A 10800-nucleotide genomic window follows, 5' to 3' on the forward strand; every position below is an offset into this window, starting at 1 on the left:
AGCTGGGTGTGGTGGTGTACCTCTGTAGTCCCAGCTACTTGGGTGGTTGAGGTAGGACAATCACTTGAGCCTAGGAAGTAGAGGTTGCAGTGAGCTGAGATTGTGCCACTGCACTCTAGCCTGGGTGACAGAGGGAGACTGTCTCAAAAGAAACAAACAAACAACCCCCCTGCCCCAAAAAACGAATTGGCTGCACTAGCATGGGCTCTCTCTGGGCTCTATTCTGTGATCTCTGTGTCTGTCCCTCTGCCAATACTACACGGTCTTGCCTGCTACAGCTAGAGTGAGACTTAATATCAGGTAGAGTGAGTCTTCCCACTGCTCTTTTTTTTTCTTCCAAAATCATCTTAGCTATTATAGTTTCCATGTCTTTCCACAGGAATTTTAGAATAGCTTTTTTCTTTTTCTCTTTTTTTTTTTTGAGATGGAGTTTCACTCTTGTTGCCCAGGCTGGAGTGCAATCTCTGCTCACTGCAATCTCTGCCTCCCAGGTTCAAGCAATTTTCCTGCCTCAGCCTCCTGAGTAGCTGGGATTACAGGTGCCTGCCACCACACCCAGCTAATTTTTTGTAAAGACAGGGTTTCACCATGTTGGCCAGGCTGGTCTCAAACTCCTGACCTCAGGTGATCCACCTGCCTCAGTCTTCCAAAGTGCTAGGATTACAAGCATGAGACACTGCTCCTGGCAGAAAATCCTTGGTAGAATTTTGATAAAAAATGTGTTAAACATTTATGTAGATCAATTTGGGGAAATCCAACATCTTTATTACATTACCTTCCAATCCATGAACACAATGTCTCTTCCCTCTCTAGATCTTTTTTCAGTTCTTTCATCAGCATTTTGTAGTGTTCATTATATAAATATTTACATCTTTTGTTAGATTTATACCTGGATAACTTTTGAGAATTGTAACTGATACACATTTTTAATTTCAGCTTCCACATGTTCATGGCTAGTACAGCTAGCCCTCTGTATCTGTGGGTTATACATCCACGGATTTAACCAACCTTGGATTGAAGATATTCAGAAAATAAAATTGCATATGTACTGAACATTTACATACTTACCTTGTCATTATTCCCTCAACGATGCAGTATGGTCACTATTTACAAGGCATTTATATCTTATTAGGTATCATAAATAATCTAGAGATGACTTAAATTATACAGGAAGACGTGTGTAGATTATACACAATTACTGTGTCACTTTATGTCGGGGATGTGAGCATTCCTAGATTTTGGCATCACAGGAGGTTCTGGAAACAATCCTCCATGGATACCAAGGGACTACTGCAAACAATTGATTTTTGTGTCTTGTAGTTTTTTGGTTTGTTTTTTTTTTTTTTTTTTGAGACGGAGTCTTGTTCTGTCATGTAGGCTGGAGTGCAATGGCACGATCTTGGCTCACTGCAACCTTCACCTCCCGGGCTCAAGCAATTCTCCTGCCACAGCCTCTAGAGTAGCTGGGATTACAGGCATCCATCACACTCAGCCAATGTTTTGTAGTTTTAGTAGAGACAGGGTTTCACCATGTTAGTCAGGCTGGTCTCGAACTCCTGACCACAAGTGATCTGCCTGCCTTGGCTTCCCAAAGTGCTGCAATTACAGGTGTGAGCCACCACACCCAGTCTGTATCTTGTAGTCTTGCTGAACTCACTTATTATTTCTAGGAGGTTTTTTTGTAGACTTCTTGGGATATTCATGTGGATAGTCATATCATCTGCAAACAGGGACAGTTTTATTTATTGCTTTCCAATCTGTATTCCTTTTCTTTTCTTTCTTCTCTTTTTCTTTTTTTGTCATATTGCACTGGCTATTTCCAGCTCCATGTTGAATACATACTTTACTTTTAAAATAGAATTTTTTAAAATCTTTTCTTTCTTTTACAAGTTACAAAATACTTTCCTTCTAAACCATCTTCAGCATTTAAAAAATATATCTGTTAGGCCGGGCATGGTGGCTCATCCCTGTAATCCCAGCACTTTGGGAAACTGAGGCAAGCAGATCACCTGAGGTCAGGAGTGTGAGACCAGCCTGGCCAACATGGTGAAACCCCATCTCTACAAAAAATGGTGGTGGGTGCCTGTAATCCCAGCTACCTAGGAAGCTGAGATATGAGAATTACTTGAATCTGTGAGGCGGAGGTTGTAGCGAGCCAAGATCGTGCCACTGTACTCCAGCCTGAGTAACAAGAGCAAAACTTTGTCTCAAAAATAAATAAATAGGCCAGGTGTGGTGGCTTGCGCCTGTAATTCCAGCACTTTGGGAGGCCAAGGCGGGAAGATTACTTGAGGTCTGGAGTTTGAGGCCAGCCTGACCAACATGGTGAAACCCCATCTCTACTAAAAATACAAAAATTAGCCAGCTGTGGTGGCATGTACTGTGATCCCAGCTGCTTGGGAGGCTGAAGCAGGAGAATCGCTTGAACCTAGGAGGCCAAGGTTGCAGTGAGTCAAGATCACACCACTGCACTTCAGCCTGGGAGATGGAACAAGACTCTGTCTCAAAAAAAAAAAAAAATAAGGTAAAATAAATAAATAAAAAGGTTTACATTTACTGAGCATGTACTCTGTGCACACCTCTATGCTGACAGCTGAAGGATGGAGGTGAATGATCTCCTTCGTTTTGAAACAGCTCTTATTCCAGAAAGAGAAACAGACAAGAAAGCCCAAAATAGCCCTCCTGGAAAATACCAGGCCCCCAGACGGTAGATGCATGATAACTGCTCAAAGCATCCCATGCTCCCTCCTCTCCCCCTTCCTGGTGGGGTAAGAAGGGGTGGTGAGAAGTTGGACAAGAGGCCTGCCGAGTGACCTGGCTATTCCTCCTACCTCTACCGGGAACAGCTCTTCCACATGAACACAATGGATTCCATGGTCTTGGAAGCCCAAAGCCTTATTTGTTTGGGGTTCTTCAAGTAGTATAATTTTAAAAAATGAATAGAGGAAAACTCAGTTCCGTCTTGGGGGATTTTTAAGTCCTTCCTCTGAGTAGGGCAAGAGATAGAAATATGTAGTGAAGGTCTCGTGTCTAAATCAGGCAGCTGGCAGAAGCTGAGCTATTGTCGTCCCTCACGGTGCTGAGTCAAAAATACCTCTGTGCTTAGAAGGCTAGAAAAACCAGATTCATTCCCGGTGCAAACGGGACAATGGGCCCAGGGCTGCATGCACGTGTGCCTGTGCTCTCCTGCCCTGCTCCAAGCAGACACGGTCTGTCCCCAGTGCTCTCTGGGGCCTTGCTTCCTATGGCTGGTGCCAGTCAGAAGAAAGATGAGTGTGGACTTGGATGTCTGGGCTCTCTGTTTCTCCACAGAAATGTGTGTCAGGGTTCTAAGGCTCCAAGGCTTAGGAACTCCATTTCTCCAGAAGTTACGATCGCTGCCCTGGGAAGAAAATATTCCTGAGATGTTCATCAGCCCATGGAATTCACCCATTTATTCACTCTTAATCGAACAGCCTTGCTGTAGATCCACGGAGCTTCCCACTCTGATGTGTCCCACAAGCGTGGTGTGGTGGGAAAGCCTTCAAGTATTGTTTTTTTTTTTCTTTTTTGTGGAGACGTAATCTCCCTCTGTTGCCCAGGTTGGAGTGCAATGGCATGATCCCAGCTCACTGCAACCTCTGCTTCCCAGGTTCAAGTGATTCTCCTGCTCAGCCTCTCAAGTAGCTGGGATTACAGGCATGCGCCACCATGCCCAGCTAATTTTGTATTTTTAGTAGAGATGAGGTTTCACCTTGTTGGCCAGGCTGGTCTCGAACTCCTGACCTCAGGTGATTCGCCTACCTCAGCCTCCCAAAGTGCTGGGATTACAGGCATGAGCCACCACACCCAGCCAGCTTTCACGTATTCTGATGGGCTGGGGGAGACAGTGGGACCAGCGAGCCAGGAGTCCTGAGGCCACCAGGCAAACCCAGTTTCTTTCCCTTTGCCTTGGTGTCACCCTCAGTCACTGGACGGTTTCACTTTCTCTGTGACTGTTCAGTGATTTCCATTCAAAGGGTTACTCTCTGTTGTCCCCAAGAAACCTCAAAGCTTAGTGTGGCTGTCCTCTATACGTATCATGTCCATGCCTGCAGTTTGTGCTTCTCACCAGCCTCTTCCTTCTGGTCCCAGGTACTGGCTTTCCTTCGGGGGTTAGATGTCAATTGTTTATTCGCTCACACTGTTGCCCCATCGCGTCTGCACATCAAGGCCTCCTACCAACAGTGAGGGTGAATAAAAGTCTTGTTCTCATTTGTTTTCCCTTTTCTGAACTTAAACTCACTATATTAAGAGTCCTTGCAACATGTGTAAGGCATTAATTCTTGGAATGAACCTCATTGACCTCAGAGAGGGTTCCAAAGGGAAAGCATGGCTGAGACGGGCTCCTTCCTCCCCCTGCTGCATGCTAGGAACCAGGAGTCCAGGAGCACAGCAAGCCCTGAGCTGCCAAACAGTCTAGGGACGATGACAGTTTTCAGCATTATTAGGAGTAGGCCCAGAACTTCCAAGGTTTCAACCAAGCCCGAAGGAGCTGCTCCTGGCATATTGCCAGGAGAGCCAGATGCAATCTTCTCACTCTGGTCCCACCTTGAGGTGATGGCTGTGCCCTGATTCCCCTATTCTTGCTCAGGCCACACCCACTCTTCTCAACACTGGGCCAAGGAGTCTACAACTCCATTTCCCAGATACTCATGCCACCTGAGCTCCTTTTAGATTCCACCAGTGGGAGGTACTGGGGAAAGACCAGACAGTGGAAGCAGAAAAAAAAGGACATCTCTTCCCGATTTCAACGAAGGCACCCCTCCAGCAAGTGCAGGAAGTACCAGCTCCACTCCTCAGGCTCTTCCGCACTGGCCCAAGTTCCCAGGTGCCAGTAATGCCCGTTCTTCCTTTTTGTTCTCCCAGCCCTAAGGGTGCTAGCTGCTTCTTACAGTTGCTCCTTTTTGGGTTACCTCAACATCTCCTTCATTCTTTTAGACTTCTAACCATGTGACCAAAAATCTGCCTTTGTTTGAAATGCCTAATGCGGTTTGTTTTTCCAGGACCCTAACTGATACAGTACTTGGAATAAGAATTAGAGTTTATTTATCACCTTCTGGAATACATGCGGTTTTCTTTTTCTGTTTGTTTGGTTTTTTTTCCTGAGGTGGAGTCTTGTGCTATTGCCAGGCTGGAGTGCAGTAGCGCAATCTTGGCTCACTGCTATCTCCACTTCCCATGTTCAAGCGATTCTCCTGCCTCAGCCTCCTGAGTAGCTGGGATTACAGGTGTGCACCACCACACCCAACTAATTTTTGTATTTTTAGTAGCAACGAGGTTTCACCATGTTGGCCAGGATGGTCTTGATCTCCTGACCTCATGATCCGCCTGCCTCGGCCTCCCAAAGTGCTGGGATTACAGGCGTGAGCCACCACACCCGGCCACACGTGTGATTTTCTAATGAATCTAAGGTACTTACCATTTCCTGCTCATTGAGTCCATTGAACAACATGGCACCAATGTAATCAATCAATGTGATGTTTTGTGGGATGTCAGGAGGTTTAAAGTCTCTGCAGGTAAAAGGTGCATTGCTATCTCTGAAATAACTCCTTCTTGACTAGACCCTGGTGGATACAACAAGCATCTTTATTTATTTACTTATTTTTATAGAGATATTGTCTCACTATTTTCCAGGCTAGTCTCAAACTCCTGGCCTCAAGCAATCCTCCCATCTCAACCTCCCACACTTCAAAGGTATGATCAGTATTTATCTGATTAAAAGAAACGTTTGTATATACTGATGTCTACATGGGTTGAATACTTCAGAGATATAGTTATTTAAATTACTCTATAACTCTGAAATACCTCCAGTATTTTGTTAAGTCATATTACTCTGAGAAGTTTTTTTTTGAGACGGAGTATCATTCTGTCGCCCAGGCTGGAGTGTGATGGTGTGGTGTCAGCTCACTGCAACCTCCGCCTCTTGGGTTCAAGTGATTCTGCTGCCTCACCCTCCTGAGTAGCTGGGACTACAGGTGCATGCCACCACACCCAGCTATTTTTTTTTTTTTTGTATTTTTAGTAGAGATGGGTTTCACCATGTTAGCAAGGGTAGTCTCAATCTCCTGACTTCGTGATCCACCCATCTTGGCCTCCCAAAGTGCTAGGATTACATGGGTGAGCCACTGTGCCCGGCCTCAGCCCAGTATCTTTGATTTTGGAAATCTGAGAGTGATCTGCTACATTTAGTGTGCATGAAGGAACTGTATCTTTCCTACCTTCCATCTCAATCCTCTCACTGAGGGTGTAGAACAACGTGAGATCATGTAAAAAAGCTTAAATCTCTAGACTCAGGGATGAGAACAAGATTGCTTTAAAAATAATGCTGGATAAACAAATTGTGGCATATCGTTCAATGTGCATCGAATGGCATAGTATTCTGTGCATCAAAGAAAAAGAACTAACTATAGTTGCACATAAGCAAAGGGATGAATTTCCTAGACATGTTGAACAAAAGAAAGCAGGCACAGGCTGGACTCAGTGGCTCATGCCTGTAATCCCAGCACTTTGGAAGGTCAAGACAGGGAGACTCACCTCAGGTTAGGAGTTCAAGACCAGCCTGACCAACATGGAGAAACCCTGTCTTCACTAAAAATACAAAATTAGCCAGGCATGGTGGTGCACGCCTGTAATATCAGCTACTCGGGAGGCTGAGGCAAAAGAATCGCTTGAACCCAGGAGGCAGAGGTTACAGTGAGCCAAGATCATGCCACTGCACTCCAGCCTGGGCAACAAGAGCAAACTCTGTTCAAATAAAAAAAAAAGAAAGAAAGAAAGAAAGAAAGAAACCAGACACAAGAGTATAGGCAGTATGAGTCTATTTGCATGTCCATGAATTCAAGAGCAGGCAAAACTATACTAATAAAAGTCAGAATAACGGTTATCTTTTGAGGGGGGATTAGGAACTGGGAGAGGCACGAGAGCCTCCTGAGCTGCTAGAAATATTCCACATCTTAAATTGGATGGTGGTTACATGGATGGATACTAATGTAAGAATTGGTCAAGCTGTGTACACTTGAGATGTGTGAATTCTAAACATGTATGTCCTATCTCAATAAAAAAGCAATATAAAATGCCTGGTTACCGAGTAGCCATTTAGAGAGTATTTATAGAATAAAGGAAATGTGTGACTTGAGCTCTCCCACTCCGTTTCATTTATTTTATTGGTAGTACTGGAAGTTCAGAACTTTTTTAATGTTAAATTCCGTACCCAAATGACATACAAAGTTTAAAACACATCTTCTCAGGCTGGGCACAGTGGCTAATGCCTGCAATCCCAACACTTTGGGAAGCCAAGGTGGGAGGACTGTTTAAGCCCAGGAGTTTGGAGACCAGTCTGGGCAACATAAGGAAACCCCATTTTCTAAAAAAATACAAAAATTAGCTGGGTGTGGTCCTGTATACATGTGATCTCAGCTATTTGGGAGGCTAAGACAGGAGGATTGCTTGAGCAAGGGAGGTCAAGGCTGCAGTGAGCCATAGTTGTGCTGACGCTGTACTCCAGCCTGGGCAACAGAGCAAAACCCTGTGTCAAAAAAAAAAAAAAGCCAGGTACAGTGGCTCATGCCTGTAATCCCAGCACTTTAGGAGGCCAAGGCAAGCAGATCACGAGGTGAAGAGATCAAGACCATCCTGGCTAACATGGTGAAACCCGTCTCTACTGAAAATACAAAAAAAAAAAAAATAGCTGGTGCGGTTGCGCACACCTGTAGTCCCAGCTGCTGGGGAGGTTGACGCAAAAGAATCACTTGAACCTGGGAGGCAGAGGCTGCAGTAAGCCGAGATTGCGCCATTGCACTCCAGCCTAGACAACAGAGCAAGACTCTGTCTTTAAAAAAAAAAAAAAGAAAAAGAAAACCTTCTCAGAGTAACATGGCTTAACAAACAAAACACTGGAGGGCTTATTTGTTTATTTAAACTACTTTATACCTCTGAAAGATTCAACCTTTGTAGACATCTGTATATACAAAGATTTCTTTTAATCAGATAAGTACTGATCATACCTTTGAAGTGCCCAAGTGGACGAAGTGGTGGAGTACACACAGGAGACAGGTGCCATTTCTGGAGTCTCTCGGGGCCTGCCTTTTGTGGAAGGGAGAGCACAGATGCAGACCAAGGCCAGGCTTACTTCAAGTTGAGAAATGGGACAAATGGGACAGATAAAATCTACAACACCCACCAAAATCCTGTGTGAAACCTTATTTCATTCCTATTGGTTACCAAATGCCTTTAGCTTATCATGGAGCAAATCCAGAAGAATGTATATGCCCAGTATGCAGGCTACCTCATGCGGATCTCAACTGAGCTCACAAAGCTCAGTTACTGAGCATTTCTGCCATGCCAATCTGATAAGGTTTATAATGTACAGACTTATTGATATTTAAATCTCTTAACCTCCCTATGAGGCAGGAATGCTATAATCCCCATTTTACAGATGATAAGCCCGAGTCACTGATGAAGTTACATCAACTGAACAAGTTAGTTCACAGGTATTCACTATTAGGGCTGGAATTTGAAGCCACGCAGGTTGATTCCACAGTGGAGTCTCTTAACCATTACTACATATTCTTAACCATTCAAGATAGGAAATAATAAAAGCTGTATATAAGGGAGGCAGACAATTCATTTTGGGGTATTCTGATGAGTAGTACAGCTATGTCACAGCAGATTGGTGTGACATGTGAGGATCATGCAGAGGTCTTGAGCCACCCAGCTCCTTTGCAGTTCTCCTTTCCCAAGTATATTATCTGCCCGCTGCTTCTTGGTTTCCTTCTTCATGTATTCAGTCAGGCTACAAATAATATGCATGCCTATTACATACCAGGTTTCTGTATTATGCACAGGAAATGAGAAGATAAACAAGACACAGCCTCTTTCCTATTTATGGTAAAAACTACCCTCATTTTAGTTTCTTCCTCCTGTTCGTAATTTCATTGTTTATTTTTGCATCTGTTCAGACTGTTGCTTGCTGATGCGAGGTGACCTCTAAGTGACTTTCTGAAAAGTCCTGACCCTCTGCCTTTCAAAAACATTTAAGAACAGCAACAGCATCTAGGTATTTTCAGTAAAATGCCTTTTCAACAGCTCAAAGCAAGGCTTGTTTTTGCTTTAATTTGAGAATGTTTCAAGTGAAACTTAGTTCCATCATTTAGTTCCTGGCAGCCCAATAACCAGGGAGCAATAACTCCCTTATCTGTGGGCTGTTTAATGACTACATAGTACCACCCTGGGAGCAATAGACTAGGGCCTTCTTCCAGATGCCATGTTTTTTTTTTTTTTTTTTTTTTTTTCAATCAGTCAGCATTTATTGGTCAGCTCTCCCAAATAAGCCAGCCCTGGGGTTGGGGGTCTGGGCCTCCATGAGGAGTGGTCAGTCAGTGGGCCCGGGGTGGCTCATAATGTGCCCTGAGCCCTACGGGTGGTCCTGGGGTCTGTCAGTCCTTCCCCAGGCTTTCCAGGTCCAGAAGGGCTTTTGGGGTGTGGCGCTGTGTCAGGCTAAGGAAAGTTGCCTTGGTGGAGGAGAGGGCTTGTGGAGAGAGGTCAGACGTCACACATGCAGCCTTAGAACCTGCTAAGTCCAATGTCAGCATGTGACAGGAGGGGAAATGAGGCATGATGGCAGAACCCAGGGGAAAAGGTGGCAGGGGGTCTGAGAGTGAGATTGGGAGGACCAGCATCTTTCAGGCCCTGGGCAAGAAAGGGGTGATCAGTCTTCCAGGTGTCCCTCCCTCCTAGCTTCTGGAAAGGAGAGCAGGGGAGGGGGCTCCAGTCAGTCAGGGCTAAGTTCCATGCTATGGGGACTCTGCAGGACAGCCAGGCTTGGGGCGCCACTGTGCCTGGGAAGGTTCTGCAGGCTCCCGGGCTTGGTCCCTGCCCTGGAGGGGAGGCAGAGAAGGGGCTGGCAGCCTCATCCCCGCAGGACCTTCACTGAGTCTTCTTGGTCACCCTCTCACTCTTCAGCATCATGTAGGTGATGAACAGTCCCACAAACAGGAGTAGCAGGAGGCCTGCGGCCAGCGGGATGGCAACAGCATAGGCACGGGGCAGGAAATACTTGTGGATGACATGCTGGCTGTCGATGAATGGCAAGAGATCACCCAGGCGGTGTAGTAGGTGAAGATGATCTGGCTAACAGCGACGAGGCCGAGTCCCACCACCTGGTCTGTCCCTGTGGCCATTTCCCCCGGCGCTAAGTTACTGGAGCCACAAGCAACCCAGATGCCATGTTTTAAGGCTTTCAGCTGGAAAGACTTTCACTCTGTAAAATTTATTTTGATTATTTTAAGTCAGGATTTGGCCTTCTTATTCGGAAAAAAAAAAAAAATCGGCCTCTGGCTTTCTGCCTCCTGCACTTCTGGCTCTAGGCCACATGATCATCTAATTTCTAGTTTTTCAGGCGGACAGAGAAGGTTAGAAACTGGCAACCGTGGCCTCAACAGCAGATAAGCAGTTCAAGTCTGTGACAGGAATTAAGAAGACTGCCATAGAAAATTTTTTAAAAAGTCACCTCCTGTTCCACGAAGCATAGCTGTCTCTTCCTTCCTGTCCTCCTTGCCCGTTCTCTTTGAGAAGTCCAGGTCCCAGAAGCACCAGACACTCAATTGACTTGGGTTTTGCTTCCTATAGGTAATTATGCTAAAAGTCTGCAGAAGATCTTATTATGCTCGCATAATTATGCATTCTAGAGCAGAAGGTTTTTGCTGGAAAGCTTCACTGTTAGATATGATTTGCATTTTTTACTAGATACTTGTCTTTGGTCCTTGAGGACAAACATATTAA

At 45.1% G+C, this 10800-nt stretch overlaps 1 pseudogene; it reads right to left on the bottom strand.

Annotated features, from left to right (window-relative positions):
• Positions 1 to 9809: 9809 nt before the first annotated feature.
• Positions 9810 to 10209, bottom strand: LOC144576615 (dolichol phosphate-mannose biosynthesis regulatory protein pseudogene; annotated as a pseudogene).
• Positions 10210 to 10800: the final 591 nt, after the last annotated feature.

The sequence above is a fragment of the Callithrix jacchus genome, chromosome 6 (genome assembly GCF_049354715.1).
Source record: "Callithrix jacchus isolate 240 chromosome 6, calJac240_pri, whole genome shotgun sequence".
Lineage (NCBI taxonomy): Eukaryota > Metazoa > Chordata > Mammalia > Primates > Cebidae > Callithrix > Callithrix jacchus.